This window comes from Theobroma cacao, chromosome 5 (genome assembly GCF_053813885.1).
Source record: "Theobroma cacao isolate CCN51 chromosome 5, ASM5381388v1, whole genome shotgun sequence".
Classification (NCBI taxonomy): domain Eukaryota; kingdom Viridiplantae; phylum Streptophyta; class Magnoliopsida; order Malvales; family Malvaceae; genus Theobroma; species Theobroma cacao.
In genome coordinates, this window is record NC_142643.1 from 29,567,315 (window position 1) to 29,590,611 (window position 23,297).

The window sequence follows — 23,297 nt, forward strand, 5'->3', positions numbered from 1 at the left end:
TGTCGAAATTCTGATTTTATCAATACAATACATAACTTGATGGAACGGGGAATGGGAGGTCCTCACAAAGCATATCTATAAAGAAGGCAATCGCTTGGCTTATTTTATGGCAAACTTAGTGTCCTAACGTGCGGGTTCGAAAACTTGACCGTTAGACATGATGAAAACACTAGGAGTCGCCACCAATTTTTTTTTCTAGGTGTGATTGGTCACCTATTGACTCAATTCTAATCGACAAAATCTTAAATTGATTTTAAGTCCGTTGAGGGAATTTTAAATTGGTCTACATTTTTAAGGACTAGGTTCAGGGGTGCAGATACGTTCGGGGAAGGATTAGCACCCCGTGACGCCCGTTCCATGAATGGTACCATTTGATTTTAAATTTATCCTAATGGGGCCTTAATCCTTAAATTTATTATATTTTCTTAGTTATTTTCATTTATTTTATCCTTTATTGAGATATTTTATTTGACCCTAAGATATGGTATGATCATGAGATATTATGAAATGCATGGCATGAAATTCAAATAATGTCAGACAAATAACTTTTTATTGTGGACATTCTCTCGGATCCGCTCATCATACTGGTGGGATCCGAGGATATTCTCTCACCTAGAAAATTATCCGAGAAATTCACCTTCGCAAATTTGACGAATAAATCCTATCATCGGGGTTATCGTACACTTTTAGAAAAAATATTTTCATGAATGTAAACCTATTATGAGCCAAAACCTTTTTATTAAAGATGTTTCCCGAGCCCTCCCATCGTACTGGTGGGACCCAGGGACATCCTTTCACCTAAGGAATTTTTCAAGAGAAACTCGCCTTCACAAGATTTTTGAAAAATCCCATCATCGGGACTTATGCTCGTGAACAATAATATCTATATGCCGTAACATTTACGATGCAATAATTATGCATGTTATGTTTATGAAATTCATTGTTTCATATCCAAGTCTTCATATATTTCCTTTGTCATTTCTTTAAGGTTTTCCTCTTTATGGTTCTCTTTGTGAATATGTATATTATGAACTATATATGTTTCTATGTTATTTAGGTTTATACCTACTTCACTATATAAAAAAATTTACTCGAACTCTATGGTCTTTTAAACTGGATTCTTCATTTCATAATTATATATATGTTTTGATTTGATTCTTTTTTATTTATCTATCCTATTCCCTTTTTATAACATCTATAAATTTGTTGCATATTTTTACATAACCTAAAATACTACCCATTATGAATTTTCGATTATTGAATATTTTACTCATTTATTTACTTATTATTATCATGATCATCATTTTTATAATTTTATTTTAACTCTTAACAACTTAAATGAGTACATTTCATATTTTTTTTATATTTATTATATTGGTATTATTATGCAACAATTTTATTGTTTATTTAAAATTAAAAATCTCAAAATCTCAAAATTGAGGCCCTTCCATCACACTGGTGGAGCCCTAATTTGGATTCCAAGCCTAGGAAAAACTAGTCCAGAATTATGACTTTTCGCGTCCTAGCCAATCATCCCATCATCAGTTCATTTGTATATTATATTTATAGTTAATATTACAGTATTTTTAAGAGTCAATTTTCTAAGGTTGATTCTCATACCTATCTTATTATAATTATTTTAATACTTGACATAATATTCTTTTTTCCTTTTTTTATTTTTTATTCACTAAATATATATTTTAATGTACATGAATATTTCCCATGCTCTTTTCTATATTTTTATTTAAGAATGGCCCACTAATAATCTAATAATTTCTGATTTTTAAATTTAATCTACATATAAATTTATCTCCTTAACTCCATTACTACAAACATTTTCCATTTAGCAATCTATTTTTTGTTTTACATACTTGCTTCACTGTCCCTTAATAAATATTCCCCTACATTTAAATTTTCTTAATTAAATATATATTTTTATTTTTATATTATATTATTTACATATATATATATATATTTATATTCCTCAATATGTATTATTTTCTTTAACCTAAAAGTAATATCTAAATATTTTTTGAACATTATGCTAAAATAATCTAAAACTAATCCTTCATGATTAAACAACAATCCTAAGGACCACTAAGATGAATTAGCCCAAACCACAAAAGAACCATGAAAAATGATAAATGGTTTACCTTTTTGGGCAAGGTTGATCCAAATAAACGGCCTACTTCAACCAAACTGCTACTCTACAGCCAGCAGATCTTCCTCCTAAAGCGCACCATTTTGGTGCACAAGCCACCGCCTTCCCACTTCTTGAAACTAAGCTAATTTGATTAAAAAAATTTTTTCTCCAAAACGACGTCGTTTCACTCTAACCCTAAATATAAAACCATTCTTTTCCCTTCTCTCTGCCCATTTTCCTTTTTTGTTTCTCTCTCTAATCGCCGATTCCCTTACTTCTCTCTGAACTTTTCCTCTCCTTTCTTTCACCCAAAAACTCCCTTTTCACTAAAAGCTTCCTTCCAACCGGCGACACTTACCCAAAGCTTTCTTATCCTCTCTAACCGACCGCCATAAAACCCACCTTGTCCTCTAACCGGCAGCACTAAAACCCAAATCTTGTCCTCTAACCTGTAGCACTAAACCCAAACTTTCCCTCTCTAATCGACGACAACAAAACCCAAACTTTCCCTCTCAACTGGCAACAACAAAACCCAAATCTTGTCCTCTAACCAACGACACTAAACCCAAGCTTTAACACTCTTCGACCGGCAGCACCAAACCTAAACTTTCCTCACTAACCCGCGACGCCGAACCTATCTCTCTCTATACTCAAACCAACAATCCTCCTTCTTTTTAGTCGGCCATCCCACCATCAAACCCCCTCAAAATCTATTCCTAAAAAACAAGCTAAAATCCTAAAGCCAAACTACTTTGCTCCTCTCCTTTTTCATTTGATTTTTTTTTTTTGTATTTTTTTTACTGTGGATTTGTGGTTGGTTGGTTGGCTGCTAGAAAAATTTTTGTTGCTCACTCTGTAGGGTTTTTTTTTTTGGTTTCTTTCTTTTTTTTATTTATGGCTGCGGCCAGGTTTTTTTGGTTGCTCTAAAACTAGGGATTTTTTGGTTTTTTGGTTGCCGTCCCCTTGTAGCTATTACTGTAGCTCTTTTTATACTCAATTCCACTCTCTGGGTGCCATTTCCAATTTATTGCCAAACGCGAGTTTTTCGTGTCTGACACAGCCCGTTATGCCTGGCGACGCACCCTGCCAGTCGTACACCTTTTTTTTTAATTTCATTTTTCATTTTCATTTTCATTTCATTCATTTTTTAATGTTATTTTTTGTTATTATTATTTTGTCTTTAGTCTTCATAATTCTATAAGGTTTAATTAACACCTAAAACAAGTGGATAATATCAATAATGGAAAAAATATACTGTCTACACTTAGGTTTTTCGATCATAGGCATTTATTCTGTTTTTTATTCTCTTCCTACAAGAGCAAGTGATCTTATGATATATAACATGCTGGGGATTTATCTCTAGAGAAAGGGCAACAAAAATTTTTTGAAAAGCAAAAGATCGTTCATTTCCAGACAAAGAGAAAGAGCATTGCCCTTTACCTTACATCAAGGAAGTAGTCACAAAAACTATTGGTTCATATACCCCCGTTTGAGTGGTATATTTTTCAATAACTTTTAGACTTAACAAGAGGAACTTGCTTGCAAGCAAAAACAGACACAATACAAAACTCCCTCCATTAGAAAAAACAGAAGCAAAAACAAAGTCCCTACACTAGACTACAATCACAAGGAACAAAAACTCACCCCTAGCAAGCATTTACAAATAAACACATCCAGGTGCCATAAGCAAAAAGTAAACCACATCCTATTTTCAAAAGTTAAAATTATGCAACCAGCTTGTTTGTACCCACTAATTCAAATTACAGTAAGAAACAACTCACCTTTGAAAAGGCTCCATTTCAGTGTTGTGAATTCTAATTTACCATGAAAAACTAAAAAGCTCTCAGGATACTAGTTTGTAGAAAAACTCCTTTTTTGGCTAAATCATCTACTCTTTGGTTAGCTTCCCTTAGCACATGCCTTATCTCTCAACCAGTTAGTTCTTTCTTCATACTCTCAATTTACAGTACACATTTTCTCATTCTCCAAAGAGCCGCATTTGCATCATTTATCCACTCCCCCGCATTAGCTGAATCACTTTCAATGAGTAACCGATGATTCTCTTTCCATTATGATGCTATGAAAATAAGGAAAGCTTCCCTTACTGCTAAAATTTCAACTTCATTCGAATCAGTCGTACCAATATGCTTGGAGAAAAGAATTTTTACCTCTCAATTTGAATCTCTTAGAATGCCTCATTGACATTGAATTTTAGTTGTCCATTATGAGGCTTTTCCCAAAAAATTCCCTTTCTTACTTATTTTTTGTTAAGCTGCTGCCTCAGCATTGGTGTTTGTCTATACACTTCTAGAACAGACTTGTACTCCCCCAGCCATTTTGCATTTGCCCATTCAACAACTCTAATTCTAGCAAGTTCCAAGCATCTCCATACATCCCACTCTTTTCCCCTGAAGACTGCTTCATTTCTATCTTTCCAAATAGACCATACCAAAGAAAAAAAAGCCATCTGCCAAGTTATTTCCCAACTGACATGCATTCCAAGCTTTTAAAATTCCTTTAACATTCCCAAGAAAGACCCAAACAACATTTCAATTTCTACACCATCCCACCCAGACCTTCCATGCCTCTTTGCATTTAGCAAACAAGTGATCACACGACTCAATTTCCATATTATACAACACGCAAGCTAGATTATTGTCAACATGTACACCTCTTTTATTTAATTCCTCTTTTACTCCAATTTTACCATAGAATAGTTGCCACACAAAAATCTCCACTCTATATGGAGCCAAGTTTGCCCAAATATGTTTCCAAATCCCATTATAATTATCAGCAGTGACTAGATTGGACTTACAAAAAGATTTAGTGGTCTATTTGCTGCTTGCTTCTTGTTTCCCAATGAGATCTTTGAGTTCTTTATTGAGCTAAAATTCATGAAGCAGTTCTTAGAGTTGCTCCCATTGAGCAATTTCCCAATCAAAAAGCTGTCTCCTAAGTTCCACCTACCATATCCATTTCTCACCTTCCCATTTCTCGAATACAACAATTTTTCCTTTTTTATTTTTTGCCAAAGCAAATATCCTTGAAAAAGATTAGGCCAAAGTGATCTCATCGATCCATTTGTCTTACCAAAATAGCAAATTTTCACCGTTACGAATAGTGAACCCCATGTTAAATTGAACTTGCAAGAAAAATTTGTTAGTCGGGGAAATGGGGCTAATGATTTTTGTCCAAAGTGTTGACGCTCTCTTGTTTGCACTCAACTCTGGCACAAGATTGGTAGGGTCACTTCTTATTTTTTCAACCAGTACCTTTCTCCATATACTGTCTCTTTCCTCTCTATACTGCCAAATCCACTTGTTAAGAAAGGCTCTATTCTTCACTTCTAAATCAATCATCCCTATCCCTCTACATGCTTTATGATTACAGACTTTTTCCCGCCCCACGTAATGGATTTTCTTTTTATTATCTATATCCCCCCATAAGAAACTCCTTCGCATCTTTTCTAACTCATTTTTCACCTTAAGCGGAATCGAAAACAAAGACATGAAAAAAATAGGCAAACTTGATAGCACCGACCTTAACAAAGTAACTCTCCTTCTCAAAAAAGTGTCTTGGCTTTCCATCCTGCCAATTTTACACCCACCCTATCTAACACTAGTCTCCAAAAAGATGCTGAATTGTGATTCACTCCCAAAGGCAACCTTAAATAAGTTGTTGGGAGGGTCCCTACTTGACATGAAATTCTCCTTGCCCATCGTGAAACTATTTCCTCCTTAACTCCAATTCCTATCAAGTGACTTTTGTGAAAACTGACTTTTCAACCTGAAACACCTTGAAAACATCTAAGTATCCTCTTGAGCACAAAAAGATTCTCTAAGTTGGGATTACAAAAAAACATTGTGTCATCCACATATTAAAGGTGGGAGATCGAAAACCCATTATTCTCCATCTCCACTCATTTACACAAACCAATTTCCTTTGCTTTCTTCATCATGTAGCTCAAAGCTTTAGCGACAATATTAAAAAGGAACGAGGATAACGGACACCCCTGCCTCAGATCCCTCTCCAAATCAAACTGACGCGTAGGGGTTCAATTAACCAGCACTGAAACTTTGCTGTTGTCGTACATTCTTTGGCCCATCCCTTCCATTTTTCTCTAAATCCTATTTTAGTCAAGATTTGATCTAAAAATTTCCAACACACGCTGTCATAGGCTTTTTCAAAATCCAATTTAAGATTCATCCCTCTCGACCTTTTTTTTTTCATCCAATCCAAGACTTCATTTGCAATTAGAGAGTAATCCATTAATTGCCTTCCTTTTATAAATGTGAACTGATTTTTTCCTATCACTTCACCAATCACTTTTCTTAATTGATTCGCCTTAGTCTTTGCTGCTATCTTATACAAGCTACCTACCAAACTTATAGGTCCATATTCCTCTAATGTTATCAAGTTTTGGTTCTTTGGGATGGGCGCGATGAAGGATGCATTAACCCCTCTTCCCAATTGGCCATTACAATAAAACTCCTCCATGAATTGCTTGCCATCCTTTTTAATCACATTCCACTATTGTTTGAAGAAATATAGATTATACCCATAAGGACTTGGTGCTCTATTTCCATCACACCCTTGAATTGTCTCCCAAACTTCCATTTCCTCAAAAAGTTTTTCCAACATAATTGTCGATTCATGTTTTAGTTTATGAAACTACTAGTCCATGTCTTCCAAGTCCATAACCATCCTTTCTTAGTACAACTCCCTAAAGTGAGCCACAACCTATTTTTTTATACTATTAGGATCTTCCTTAACCTTATTTTTACCTCGAATTTTCTCAATGTTATTAACCCTTCTCTTAGCTAAAGCCATCGCTTGAAAGTATCTTATGCTCTTGTCCTTCTCGTTCACTCACTTGACCATTGATTTCTGTAACCATTCCCGCTCTTCCTTTCGGTATAAATCCTATAACTCTTTTTTCTTCTTTAGCAACTCTTTTTGTCTTGTCTGATTAGTTTCTCCTTCTTGGCATTGGCCTTATATAATCTTGATTTCCTCTTCATGCTTTTTTATTTTCTATTGTGTGTTACCCAATACTCTTGTTTTCCACTCTTTTATGTCAGTCTTCAGATTCTTAAGTTTACTCCAGATCCTACTATTTTTAGCATCATAGTGTCCATTATCATCCCAACTTTTAACTACCAACTCCTGGAAGCTTTTCTCTTGTAACCAATTGTTAAACAAGCTTAAATGGTTTTAAACCCCACTCGACCCTATTAGATCTCAAAATTATAGGGTTATAATCTAATAATGAACAAGACAAACATTCTTAAGTAAAACCATCATCAGATTCTAACCACTTCACATCTAAGAGAAATCTGTACAATTGACTAAACACCCACCCCTCCCTATGTCTACACCATGTATATTTGTCCCCTAAAAGTAGTAAATCAACTAAGGCCTTCCAATCAATAAAATCCTTAAAATCAAAAGCTCCCCTTCTTATGCTTCCCCTTCTTGTTCTTTCTTGTTCGTTCCTCACTATGTTGAAATCACCCTCCACACACCACATTATCCCCCCCATTCTCTCAGTTAATTTAACCCATAGATGTTTTCTAAACAGTTCTTTATTTGGTGCATAAATGTTCACAAACCCACACATTTTATCCATCTTCACAACCTTTCCTATCAGCATTATGTGACATCTACTAGTTACACATTCACTCATTTGAAAGAAATCATTTCTCTAAATGCTTATCAAACCACTTGATCTAGTTATAGAGTTTACAGACCTTCCACTAATTTTATCCCTACCCCATAATTTTTCATATATACCCCATTTTTCAAACTATAACTTTATTTCCTATATGAACAACATATCAAGTCTATTCCTACTCACCATATTTCTCACCGCTCTTCTTTTCTCGCTTTTTCCCAATCCTCTAATATTCCAACTTATAATAATCATAGAAAATCTCTTACCCACACATAATTGTCTCTCTTTCTTTGTTTTAGACTCTACCTTGTCTTCTCCATTGATCCTCTACCTCCATTTTTGCAAAGCCTTTCAATACATCTTATCTATTATTCTTGAACTGCATGCCTAAGCTTTCACTAGTAACCCAAGTTTTCAATGGCTCACCATCCATTGAACTTTTGATTTTTTCACTTTCACTAGTCGATCCCAAATATGCCTCTAACCCATCTAACTTTTCTATTTTTTGTCTCAACTGTTCTTTGTTATTCAGGTCCTCTTCTTCACTTTCATCCCCATAATTTTTCTTCTTCAGTAGCTCATTTTTTCCCCTAATATGTCCTTTGGTTTTCCCATCACGGTTTTCCTTTATATCTTTCCCATACCCATTTTGTCCCATTTTGTTGACTTCTGAGATCGTTTCTTCAAATCCCCCTGTTCGCCAGTTCCTGACGTTTTTTTTTTCTTTATTTCATTTTACTTCCATTCAATTCTCAAGCTTTGATTTCTTTTATGTTGTCCCCTTAGCCCAACCTCGCCTTGTTTACCTGACCCTTCCATTAGCACCATACTCTACGTTGCACTACTATCTTGCACAGTTTTACTCACTTGGTTTTTCCTCCCCCTTTGATCAATTCTTCTTCTTAAGCTTTTGTGCTTTTCTTTTTTTTTTTATTTCCTTCTGTTTGTCCCTTTCCCTAAATTTGAATAAGGAACTTCGAGGTTTTCCCTTGCCTCACACGACCCATCCCTCATAATTTGACAGGCTTCCATTTCTTTGTCCTTTTTTTTTTCTTTTTAAACCTTCTGACTCTTGTAACGAAGACATTAAATCAGTTTGAAAGGCCTACTTCCTGATCTGTATTTTTTGCGCTTTAGCTCAAGTCACTCATTTTTATTTCGGGGTCCATAGCATTATCCACTACTTTAGTTTCTAGTTATCAGCCTTTTACAACTCCCCCACTACTTCCCCATGATCTTTCCCTTACTTCTAAACCGCCAATGTCTAAGCTCTTTGTATCCACATTTGTTCTCATACCCTCTATGCCCTAGTCCATCTCACATGGCCCATCTGCCTCTTGGTTACTCCTACTTGGGCTTGCAACTCTATGATTTAGAGTTATTTAGGCTTAATTTTAATAGTAATTTAACGTAGTTCTTGTAGTAATACATAGAAATTAGTAAGTTTTTTTAATTATTTTAAATTAGTTAATTTAGGTGAGTCAATCTAATCATAGTTAATTTTATAATTAATTTGGTGTTAATGTGGTTAAAATAGGTTGTAATTGACTTATTTGTGCTTTTGTAGGTGTTTGATGAAAAAAGAATTTTAATGGAAGAAGGAGAGCAATTTCAAGGTGTAGACTTGCACTGCATATGTTTTAGTATTTTGGCCATAACATTTTTCACAAAGCTCCAAATTAGATGATTTTTAAACCATTGGAAAGATAAGAGACAAATATACAACTTTTATGTTTACCACTTTACCCAATTCAACATAGAAAGTGGTCAACAATGTTGTATAAATTAACGTATTGTAGTAGTCCTAGAACAATTACTATTTCTGTTAATTAATTGGGCAAGGCTGCGACCCACATATCCTGATGAGGAAATCCTGATTGGAATTAACTCCTTTCTTCATCCAACTTGGCCTAACTTCAAAGTCCTATACAAATAACCTTTCATATGACTTTTTTTAAAAAAAAAGAACAAAACACTAGATTGATATCTGAGAGTCTAGCCACAATGTCATTGAAGCTAAGAAGAATTTGAAAAATCCAAGGTGATTTGGAGATAAAAAATACGATCCCTGGTTTTTTCTATCTTTTTGTTATTCTCTTATTCACTTGGTTTTGTTTTTAATGTTTAAACTTTATTCAATGATGATGTGTGAATTAATAGAGAACTAATTCATTAATCTAAGATTATGATTGAACTCAATATCTAGTCTAAATTATTTATCTCTTTTTTACTTATGTTTGATAGATTTAAGTTGTTTATTTTATTCTGTTTTTAATGCTTCTAGTTGACTAGCCACAAATTAGATTGAATTAGAAACCTAGGTTAAATCTTGACGAAAGAGATCTAGGTAGACCTAGAATAGAATAGCTTATGATCAAATGCACTTAGTTGATTAGGTAGTTTGATTTGCATATAGGGTAAACATACACCTATTAGCCAAATGTAGTCTAAATTAGAGCATGAATTTAATGAATCTTTCTTCAATTTAATTTGCATAGACATATAGTACATTTATTGGGAGAGGTATTTTTATGAGAAACTCGACATAGACTTGTAAATAATTTAAGACTCTAGGTTATCAACTTAATCCATTAAACTAAGTTAAGAGAGAGAAACAATAATCAGATGAAGTATTAAGGAACATCATAATTTTAGGTTTGGTAGTTAAGTGAGTTTTATAAAACAAGTTTACTAGTTAATTTTAGTTTCAATTTATTAGCTTAGTTTTTCTTTTTAATGATTTTAAATTTAATTATTTAGATAAGATTAAGGTGTTACAATTTTAGTAGTTAACAGTAAGAAGTAATTCTATTCTCTGTGAGATAAACACTTTACTCATTATTATATTATCTTTGCGATACGTATACTTGCGTGGGTAGAAAATTGAACAACACTCAGCATCTTTCTGAGCCTTGGGCCTCTCTTACTCTAGGCCCTACTGGAATTTGAATTCAAACTTCCCTCCCATACAACTTTCCCCTTTCCTTTGTCAGCGCGCCTTTTTACTTTTGTGTTTTCCTTATTAGTTGACATTCCAGCTATCAGTTCCTTATTACTCATCTTTTCAGTCCACTTTTGAGCCCTGTCACACACCTTTTTCGCTGTTCCCAATTCTGAACAGTTTTCCTTGAAAGAGAGCCATCTCTTTTCTCCTCTCTTTTAAGTGCTAGTTTCTCCACTAGTTTCAGTTTGTCCCTATCTGTAGCGAATTGAGCTTCATCACCGCCACCTGACCTTGCCATAGGTTTGCTTCTTTCAATTTCAACAATTGTGGACTTAACGAAGTGGTCATTCCCATTTACCATCAAGTGTGAATAAGCGGTGATATTTTTCAAAGACGACACCTTAACAAGGATAAGGGCTTAATTAAGACGCCATTTCTCCGTTGTACTCTTATCTGCCTTAATAAATCTTCCCCAAGATTTTCTTATTGCCTTAAAACTGTTTTCATGTCACACATGCAATGGGATCTCTTCAATCTTGACCTAAACATTAAAGCTCCTTCATCCTTGCCAACACAATATGGTGTCAAAGATACAAGCCATGGTTTTGCCAGTTCTTTACACCTCTCCAAAACCTCCACCATCTCTTTTCTCTCCTCAAAGGTGAGCAGGACATAAAGTCCACCTAAAGGTCTAACAAGTGTTGTAATGCCTTTTGTGACTAAAGCATTCTGCACCACTGCACAATTAGTAACTCCCTTTAATTGCCCCACCTTACTTCTTCCCAACCACTCAAGATCCTTCTCCTTAATCATCACTGTGACTCCTTATTTATTTATTTCAATAAATAAATAAATAAATGCCATATGCTTTATTACACACAAAGATGAATTTGATTTAATTTCAAGATTTTTATATCTTGAACGAGAGAAATGTAAATGGGTAGGATACACATTATTTTTTAGGTAACTGACCCTGAAACGATTTAAATACTAAAGTAACCGAACCTTATAAAAGCCCAAATAAAATTAAAAAATACTACCTAAAATCGAACCCTATTAGTATAAAACTACTCATTAATTATCTGAATCTGTTAATTACCCAATTATTCAAAGTAAATTTTTAGCATTTGGATAACCGTTTAATAACCCAAACCCGAAACCCAAAATCTAAATAAAAAATGTTCTACATTAATTCATATATAATTAACAAACAATTAAAAATTATTCTACAATTAAAATCAACATCAATATAACATAAAAATGCAAGAAGTTTAGCATCAAACATCATATTTAAATGTAACATACTACAACATGAATACATCATAAATTTCATTTGAATTCCTCTTCTTCCTCAACATCAATTGTGCAAAGTTCACCTCCATTTAAGGATCTTATAAAAATTAAAATGATGAAAAATTATGTAAATTGAGATATAATAAATATTTTTATAAAATAAATAAAAAAGTAACTAGTATATTATTTACCTTCTATTTCATTCCTCAACCAATTTTAGGTGCACATTAATGCCTCCGAAGTTTTTGGATGAAGCCTACTTCGATGTTTACTCACCACTCTCTTACTAGTACTAAAAGCTAACTCAGATGCAATCACAGAAATTGGAACAACAAGAAAATCTTTGGCCATCATTTGTAATGTGGGACACTTTAGCCCATTTATCCTCCACCAATTCAAAATGTCAACAGATTTAACCCATGGTGCAAGTGCATCATTTAAATAGTGATCCAATTCTGATTTCACATTCCCATCACTAGAAGAAGAACTCACAAATGCAACAAACTTGGAAAGTAATTTCCTTTGACTTAATGCTTGAATAGATGGTGATGCCTTAACTAAAGTATTAAAAGAATGTGACTTTGGTTTACATGATCTAGATTGGTATTCAAAAGGTAAATCATAAAAAGTTCTCTTAACTTGTTCAATCTCATAAGTTGCATCATTACCATAAACCTTAGGAAAATAAAACTCCACCACCTTCATTTTACACATAAGATCTAATATAACCGCAACAGCTAACATAATATGAATAACTTTCCAATACTTATCAAACTTGTCAAACATTTTTTTTGCCATTGCACTAATTGGAACATCATCAAAGCACATCCAATTTACTATTGAACTTCGAAGCTCACATACTTGAACAAAATAACAATTCGCAGTAGGATACTTTGTCTTAAAAAATAATTCAATGGCACTATAAAACAATTCCAACATTTCAACAATATTTTTGCCTTATCCCATTCTTCCTCGCTAGGCAGAAAAACACAATATTTATCTCTAAGTTTCAACTTAGGAAAAATATATTTGAATTGGAAAGTAGAGTGAAACAGTAAGTAAGTTCACCTAGTTTTACAATCAAGACTTAACTTTTTAGAATATGACATTTTTTATTGATGAGCTACATCTTCAAACTTTGCCTCTTTAGAGAGTCTAGCTGTCCAAAAAATTATGTTACTACGAATATTTTTAATGATCTCATCAATCACTGATAATCCATCTTTCACAATCAAATTCAAAATATGTGCACAACATCTCATGTGAAGGATTTTCCATCAAGTAAAAGCTTAGAACACAACTTATCAACTATGATAGAAATCATACCATCATTAGAGTTGCAATTATCCATAGTTATAGTAGAGATTTTACTTTCTATATTCCACTAAGTCAAGGCATCTAACAGCTTTTGTGCAAAAACATCCATGGTGTGAGGTGTAGGCACATAAATAAACCTACATATTTAAAAAATAAATATTTGTTAAAAGTATGCTCATAAAAACATTAATGAATTTTGTACCACATATTATGTAATTAAAAATAAATATTATGTACCTTAAGATACAACTTTGCAACACCCAAGAAGCATTTACCTATCGTAATTGCTATTCTACTTTTTAACTTCCTAAATACACCTTGTAACTTAATCTTCTGTGTGTTATAAACCTTGATAATATCCTCTTTAATCATATTGTGAGAAACAAACTTAACAAAGGGTTGAAAACTACTACTATACTTCTTGAAACCAACATGTTCAACAATACTAAGAGGATACTCATGTAAGGCTATAGCATAAGCCAACTCATGTATTGAAATGTTTGGATCAAAGGTAAAATTTTGAATTTGAACCTTTCCATCATTTTGCATCCCCACACTAAGTTGCTTCTACTTTTCAAAGCATTCTTAAATGCTTGAAAAAGTTTTTCTTGGACAAGTACCCATATGATTTTTCAAATATGTTGTTCCATTCTTGCTAGCTGCCTTAAGATGAGCGTTGCAATAATTACAAATTACCGTATCAACACCTTTTAATTTTTTCTTTTCAAAGTAACCCCAAACCTCTGAAGTTAACTTACAACATTTTAAACTTGGAGCAGCAGCAATTAACAAAGGTTTAGTTGAACTAGGCATAGAAGATGGCGCATTACGATTTTCATCATCATAAGTAAATTTCTCGAACAAGATAAGTTTGCATCCATCAAAAATAAATTGTCTGCATTTTTATAATTTTGACCATCATAATTCTCACCTTCTTTTTCAATTGTCGGCATTCTTAAAAAAATCTATACATTGTCAAAAAAAAAAAAGATGTTAATGAGAAGTACATTTGACTTGAACCAATGTACATTAAATAACTAATGTAGGTAGAAAAAGCTCTAAAAATAATGATAACAAGAATTAAAGGCTAGGGCAAAGATAGAAGCTAGCGATAAAACATTCAAATATATACCTCGTACAAGAACATGCAATCCCTAAACCAAGAAAATTGTATTGCATTCATCAATAATAGGAAATAAATTTATCACATTCCTTTATGATACATTTAACCACATGCCAAAAACAAATGTTAAACATTCCTGAATCAGACAAAGGTTATGAGGAAGTTGGCATGTGATGCCATTTCCATGAGCATCTTATAAAGAGAGCACATTTTATTCCTCTATTACCTCCTAAGTTTTTTTTTTTTTAAAGAAAAATGCACATGCATTCAGTTTATGAATGCTATGCAAACAATCTTAATTGTTAACAATCTTAATGTTAGTAATTTCTTATGGCATTCAACTAAGAACCCTTGAGGTAAACAACTATGCATTGACAATGCACTTAAAGCATGCACAACAAAGCAACTCTATCCCAAGCCTTTTCAACCCTGATGTTTTCTGGTAATTCTTGGATATAGCTAACGATCTTTAGCCACTCAAAGTTTGTAGTCTACTTCAATTAGTGTGCTGCCACTTAATGGTGTTCTATTTTTGTCTTTCTTCAAAGAAGAGTAAGTTGTAGTCAAACCTTATGCCTCCATTTTTTAACAAAGATGTGTATGGTTCCCAAGTATTTACTTGAAGTGAATATCTAATAGTAAAAAATATTGTAAGGTTTTGTATCCACAAACATGAACCTTCTATTTGTATCCACATGTATGCTATAAATGAAGATTCAAGTCTATATTTAAAAAAGAAGTACTTTCTTATGGCATTTACAATCAATTTTTTGAATACAAAGCCTTACAGCTTACTTACAAAGAATTCAATCATTTTTACAAACCAAAATATTGTGTGAACAAATTACTACACACCCCGACAAACTAAAACAAAATCAAGGGCATCTTTACCTTGCTTCCTTATAAGTCTCAAAAGCCAAAACCTAGAAACGACAAACTTTAGATTCTGTAACCTCAAGTCTTTGAATCTGGCAGGTCAATGAGCTAACCCTTCCCTCCCCACACCAACACTAGGTTTGTCAGGGAACGTTATATCGTTAATATACTCTAGCCCTGTTTGCTGCCCACCATTGTTACCTCCTAAGTTAACACCGGTAGAAATGAAGGTAAAGGTGTTGAGAGAGAAAGTAAGTGCCAAACAACCCAAGAAATAGAAGAACATTGGTTGAGAGAGAGGAAAGAAAAAGAAAATGGTGGTTGAATTGGTTGAAGAAGAGGAGTACGGCTAGAAAAGGAGAACGTTGTTTGTTTGGAGAGCAACTGCTAGGGAGTTAAGGCCTAGAGAAAAAATGAGGCAAAAAATGATTTTATACCTAAGGTTAGGAGGAGTGAAACAACATAGTTTTTAGGAAATAGGATATTATCTTTTTTTTAAAGAAAAGTAGGGTATTATCTAGTCTTTATTATATTACATTATCTTATATATATTTCTTAGTGTTATCTTATGTTATCTTAAATGAAAAATTAGAAAAAAATAGATATAATGTAAAATTTTTATATCTTATAAGATTATGTAGCCTTTATTTATATATAGTAGATAAGTCATGAGTGAAAAGGAAATAGATATAAGATACCAAGTGAAATTAAATTCTAGAAAAGATAATTTCAAGAAAAATTAAACATAAATAAGGAAAAATATTATATGTTGCTTCCAAAAGGTTAAAATGTTTATTAAACAAAACAATAATATGTTATTAAGTTTGCATCATAGTTCAAATAATATAAAGTAGTTCAACTAATATAAAAATTTTATATATTTAAGTTTGCATCATAGTTCAAGTAATATAAATTAATTGTACACTTATTAGTTTACAAGTTCAAGTAATATAAAAAATTTTATATATTTAAGATTGCATCGTAGTTCAAGTAATATAAATTAATTTTACATTTGTTAGTTTACAAGTTCAAGTAATATAAAAATTTTATATATTTAAGATTGTATCATAGTTCAAGCAATATAAATTAATTTTACATTTGTTAGTTTCAAGTTCAACTAATATAAAAATTTTATACATTTACGATTGCATCATAGTTCAAGTAATATAAATTAATTTTACATTTGTTAGTTTACAAGTTCAAATGATATAAAAATTTTATATATTTAATCATAGTTCAAGTAATATAAATTAATTTTACATTTATTAGTTTATAAGTTCAACTAATATAAAAATTATATATATTTAAGTTTGCATCATAGTTCCAATTAATATAAATTACTTTTACTTTTAGTAATTTACAAAAAAAGGAAATTAGTTGAGATAGTTAAGGTTGTAAAAAATGTAAAAAGAGCAAAGATTCAAATCACTCTAATTACAACATTTTGTAACATTATATATAATATAACTATAATCAGGTCTTATATGAGTATCGAGTACTTGATAAATACCTGAAACCAAAAATAAATATAATCAAGACTTGAGTCGGGTATTAAAAGTGATACTCGAACCCTCCTCATAACCGATTATGGAGTATCCGAACCCTATTTTATCGAGTCAGGTATCGTTATTAACTACCCATTTACATTCCTATTGAACGATGAAGTCTTAAAACATTTAGATATTGGGATCAAAGTTTTATTATATCCTAATTTGATCTAACTTTATATTGAATCTTGATCTAAACATCATAAGTCATGAATTCAAGTAGCATGAAGAGGGATTCAAGGTGCATTGGTGAGCTAAACCTAGTTAAAAACTCCTATGGTAAGCCAAAGGCAAGTCAGCCCCCATGCATTTGGCAAACAGGCCAGTAGGCCAGCCAACTTACACAACAAATAGCAAGTGGCAGACTTAATAGCAAATTATGCCAAAGCCTCCTAATGCAGTTTGAATTTTCTAATCGTTAGACACCACCAAAGTCTTAAAATATTTAGATATTGGGATCAAAGTTTTATTATATCTTAATTTGATCTAACTTTATATTGAATCTTGATCTAAACATCATAAGTCGTGAATTCAAGCAGCATGAGGAGGGCTTCAAAGTGCATTGGTGAGCTAAATCTAGTTGGAAACTCCCATGGTAAGCCAATGGCAAGTTAGCCCCCAAGCATTCAGCAAACAGGCCAGTAGGCCAACCTAACTTACACAACAAATAGTTATGGGCAGATTCGGTAGCATATTGTGCCAAAGCCTCTTGATGCAGTTTGAATTTTCCAATTGTTAAACACCACCATTTAGTCGTTAAAGGGGGGGACTCTATTTTTTAAACCCTTCCTAAACATTATACATAAAATAAAGGATGTTGTCTATGTAAACCCCATTGTATACCCTTTTATAGATTGATGAAACACTCAATAAAACTATACTATACTTTCTTTATTTTCTCTATATGTTGTTTTGTAAGATAACACTTGGCGTCTTTGCTTATGTTTGTGTTGCTTTAAATTCCAACCCATTCCAAGTAGTGCTTTAAATTTCAACCCATGACAGTTGGTATTTGAGCCAAGAAAGGAGATAAGGAGGGACGACTAGTGTTTCAAACCATACCAATTCCATGCCAAAATGCAAAAAGGCTCGAGGTGTTAGGAAGAGGAGTAAGTCAAGTTCGAGGGAAATTCTATTCATATTTGATGGTTATTTGGCCAAGGTTGAGGTCATGGTAGGTAAAGTAAAGGATAATAGAATAGTTTGAGCGAAGGTTTGATAGGCTCGACTTAAAGGATAAGGAGCTTAAAAAAGAGATACAATAAGCCTTAAATGAGACTTTCAACATCTAAACCTAGAGGAACAATGTATTAAAGGCCACAACGAAAGCCTTAAAGCATGAGCTGCTAAAGCTACAAGGTGATTTTGGTACTTGTAAGGCCACAGGTGATGAAGTGCCTACTGTCTAGCTAAGCACACTAGTGAAAGTGCCAAAACCCAAGGAATATCAAGGTAGGAGGGATGCTAAGGGGATTGATATCTTTCTTTTGAACCTTGAGCAGTACTTTAAGGCCATTGGTATCATAAAGGATTCGATGTGCATGACTACCAACATCGATGTACTTGGTGGATACAACATTAATATAGTGGCAGTATAAGAATGATGAGAGGCTAGTTGGAACCACTATATGCATGTAAGAGGAGTTTCAAAGGGAGTTTTGCTAAGAGCTCTACCTTAAATATGTAGAGGATGAAACCCACGTGAGGCTCAAGAGGTTGACATTAAAAGCGAAGGTCTGTAAGTAGGTCAAAAAGTTGACTAAGAATGAGGTTCTCTTTTCTTTCATGGATGGCTTGAAACCATGGGCAACACAAAAAGTTCAAACATACAAGTATGCAGGACTTTACACAACCCTTGGTTGCAGCTGAGTCATTAGTAGAGTTTCATAAGTTAAAGAAGCATGCACCTTCTAAACAAGGGCAAAGGTAAGGGTGACAAAGATTGGTAGCCCAAAGAAATGGGTAATGGTGAGAGGAAACTACCATTACCTGAAAAGTGGAAGCTTACGAAGGACATAGACAAGAAGTCACAAGTCTATTTTCTATGTGATGGGCCACATTAAGTGAGGGATTGTCAAAAAAAGGGCCAAATTTGTTGTCATCGTATAAAAGGTTGATAAGCGAGGCAATGAAATCATGAAGTTGAGTTCAATGTTGTTAGGGGCAATAAAAGCCAAACGTGTGGAGGCCTTGGTTGATATGGAAGCATCAAACATCTTTATGTCAAATGTTGTTATTAAAGGATTAGGCTAAAGGTAGAGAAAGGAGCAAGCTAAATAAAGACTATGAACTCTGAGCAAGTGCCACAATGGACTTGGCATTTAAGGTGAAGGTGCAACTTGGCTAGTCAAAGGCTCAAGATCTATCGAGGTGATCCCCATGGATGACTATGATTGTGTGATGGGGATTGAGTTCTTAGATAAGATCAACGTGTTGCTAGTGCCTTTCACAGATTGCATATACGTGCTGGATTCCAAGGGGTAGTGTGTTGTGCTACTGAGGGAAAGGCATGGGTAGTGGATTCCAAGGATTCATCACCTTAAGTGAATATAAGAGGAATATCTCATTGCAACTTGAGATGTAATAACTCAAGGAAGCCATTGGCCAAGGCAACTAAAGATGTCAATAAAAGGTTTGTGCACTCTCTAATGATGAGTTTCATTACTAGATTCAAGTACTAAAATGGAAAAGACAATATAGAGTTAACATTGCACCATATATACTTCATGTCTTTTTGAGATATTATATGATAAAAGGATAATAATTACATGGTAAGATTGTGCATTGAAGGATTGAGTCAAACCACTATGACTCTTTTTAACATTTGGGGTAGTCATGATGCATTGCTAGATACCAATTTTAACTTAAAAATATGAACTAATTAATTAGGGAATTGATGATGATTGCAAAGGAATTTCAAAAATCTAATCCTAGTTCAGCATAGATTATAACTTATATTTATTGCCAAAAAGGTAAGAAGCTAATATGTCACACATATTAGAGAATGATAATTGGGAATATAAACTAGAGAAATCAAATTGGACTTAATTAAAGCTAAGAACTTTAAAGACTTAATTGAATGGTTCAATTTAGTCTAGAAACAATTTTGCAATTAGCATAAAAGTCATGCAAATCTTATCAGGACTAGGATCAACACAATTGGGTATAAATATAATGCTTGTGCCACACATGAAAGACTTATACAACACATCTGAAACCTTAAGACGTAAGTGAGGAGAGAATTCGAGTTTTCATGACAAACATTAAAAATAGGCATAGTTCCTTATGTATCGATTTTGCTTATTCTCTTTCCCTTTGTTAACCTTTTTTTGTTACTACTTAAGAAATGAGAAATTTGAGAGTTTAACTAACATAAGGCTATGGAAGCACAAGCAACCTTATTTTCCATTGGAATTCTCCACAATCATTATTTGTATGGTTATTGCTAGAGGCCGTACAATTAGACAGCTAGTGGTTTGCTACAACTCAAGCTTGATGTATAAAGGAATATAATTTTGTGATTTAGGATCTTGTGATTTTGACTCCAAGATTTAGAAATTATAATTATCTACTCCTTTAGTTAGAGATTTTTTTTTTGTAATAAATAATTAATGATTGATTCTATTTGAGGCAAAAATGTTAAATTTTCGTTGTGCTTGATTGCATACTTTTCCCCCAACAATCCCCACATACGATAACCTAATGATTTCAAGTATAAGAATTATTTACACCTTACTTTAGTAATTTAGTAAACTACCAAATGAAATTCTCATGGTGTGTAAAGCCCGACCTTATAAAATACTTGTCATGATATACATGTGATGATAGCATGATTGCATACTAGGAGAGTCCCGAAAAATTTACAAAAGTAGGTATTGTACCTAGAGGGACAACAAAGTTGATTTAAGCCTCGAACTAGATCAAATAGAGAATTTGAGGTGAAATTAAGGATATTAAAGTACCATAATGGTTTAATATGGTGATTTAGAGTTCGAGGATCAATTTGGAGTCAAACGAAATTTTCACTATCCAGAGGCAAAATGGTTATTTGCCACCTGGGGACAAAATGGAAACTTTTAGAAATGATTTTTTGACCCCATTTGACTTATTAGAGTATGATTTGAGTATTGGAGTATGATTTGAGGTTAAGAAGTGAAAAAAAATTTTAATTCCGGTATTTTTCAGAGCATAGGGGTAAAATGGTAATTTTACCACCCCAGTGGCAAAATTGTAATTTTACACCACCATGACATTTGTCAAGCTCCAGAATTATACCTCTTATTATTTTATGCTATGGATAAATATTAGAGCATTTGTGGTGGTGAGAAAAGGCTTAAAAATTAAGTTAAAACAAGTGAACCAATAAAAAGGTGACATGTGTCAAAATTTTAATATTTTTATATTGCCATTTAAAAACCAGCCCACACTCTTCACTCAGCATTTCCAGGCCGACCAGCACCTGCAGAAAAGAGAAGAAAAGAAAAGAAAAACCCTAGGGAGGAAAAACTAAGGAAAAATTGTTGAATTTTCAAGAAATTGATGACTAAAGGTAAGATTTTTAATATTAAGCTTGAAATTCATCTTGCCCATGCATTTTTTTCCATTTTTCATGAATTAAATTCAAGTTTTCATGAGGGGCAATATGCTGGCCAGATTTGGAGAGAGAAAGTTGGTGATGAATTTAGTTGAATTTCAAGGTAACTTAGTGCTTTTAGGTGTTTAGTAACATTTAGTATGAAAATTAAGCAAGAAATCCACATGCCCATTATAGAACCTATCTTGGCTGAATTTTATGGGTGAGGATTGATGATGAATTTGGTTGTTTTTCATGCCATTTAGATGTATTTAGTGCTTAGGAATACCGAAAATCGAAAACGGGTACCTAAAAATTTTACTCCCGTTGTTGGCAATTTGCACCATAATGAGAGATATTTTGGTAATTGCACTTAGAATAGACTTGTAGTGAAGTTTGTGGAATTTTGGGGAGTACTGGAAGTGCAATAAATTAATTGGAATCGAATTGGACGTTTAGACCAATTAAATAGTGCATAGTGCACGATAGGCCGAACACCTCCCATTTCATTGCATGCATTCATATAGAACATAGAATAGTTTTGTAACGATTTAGCATAAGTATATTAAATTTCCCGTTGCACATTATGTATAGGTGGTGAGCTCTCGGATAAGGGCAAAGGTATTGCACTCGAGGATCAAGAATAGGAGTGTTGTAAATTCCCGTCAAAGTGAGTAACCACTGTTCATCTTATCTATCTAGAGTATTTTTACAATCGTTTTTATGATTTTAAGAATATTAAACCTAAATGAATTTTATGTTTTATGACTAATAATCGATTTAAGGAATAAGGTTTATGACTTATTTTACAATTCAATAATGTTTTTGAAAATGTGAGTATGTGGAGACCAACCTTTGATGTTGCTTATATATTTAAGTTTACGTACCTATGTTTGGAATTGATGATTTATGAACTGATACGTGATGACATATGTGGCTGGGATTTTGGGTTGTGAAATATATAAACTGTTTGTTTTCCTTTGACAGGCTGGGTAGTTTTATGTTAGCCACGTTATGCTGTCAAAATTTTATTGATTGGTGGGTTATTTAATTAGCCACTATAGTAGGCGGGTTTTCGTGGACCAGCCTATTAGAGGGGCACGGTAAACCCCGTTATATTTACCTTAGTAAGAGAGCCGCGAAGGATATCTCCTAAGGTACGATAGAGTTCACTTCACGCCGAACCACCACTTGAGGGTGAACTCTGTCAACGCCAAGGGATGGCTAAACTATGTTTTTATGAGTAGTTGTTAACTTAATAACCTTGGCAGACTCAGTTGAATGCCTTGGCCAAGGTATCACCGAGTATGATTTTTGGCATGAGCCAAGTTCTTAAGAAAATCATAAGTCGTGATGTGTATTATAATGAAATGTGTTGTTTTATATGATTTGAAACAAGTACAAAATGTTGTGGATTATGGTATGATGAAAAGTTAACTGTCTCCATTTACTCGGCTTTAGATGTTAATGACGGACTTTGTTTACTCACTGAGTTTATGAAAACTCACTCTTTCTTTTTTAACCATTTCAGGTTCAAGATAATCTGTAGGCAGTCGATTTCATCAAGGATTTCTTTTGGACTTACTTCCTTGGAAATGGTAGGTCTACATTCTTGCACACTTTTAGTTATCTCGGGGTCCATATGCCACTGTAGGATAATTTTGAATACCTGCTTTACTGTATTACTATGAGTATGAATTTATTTTGTTCTCATGCTACAAAAATTATTTATGCATAGTTCTATAAAAATTGTTTTATAAGAAAATGGAAAATATTATCGAATATTTTTATTTAGTCTAATTAGTCA

General features: G+C 33.2%; 1 long non-coding RNA gene across 1 annotated transcript; it reads left to right on the forward strand.

Annotated features, from left to right (window-relative positions):
- Positions 1–21,376: 21,376 nt before the first annotated feature.
- Positions 21,377–23,089, forward strand: LOC148762539 (uncharacterized). Its single transcript, XR_016026190.1, has 3 exons — positions 21,377–21,466; positions 22,085–22,160; positions 23,022–23,089. It is a non-coding gene; the product is annotated as an uncharacterized LOC148762539 (long non-coding RNA).
- Positions 23,090–23,297: the final 208 nt, after the last annotated feature.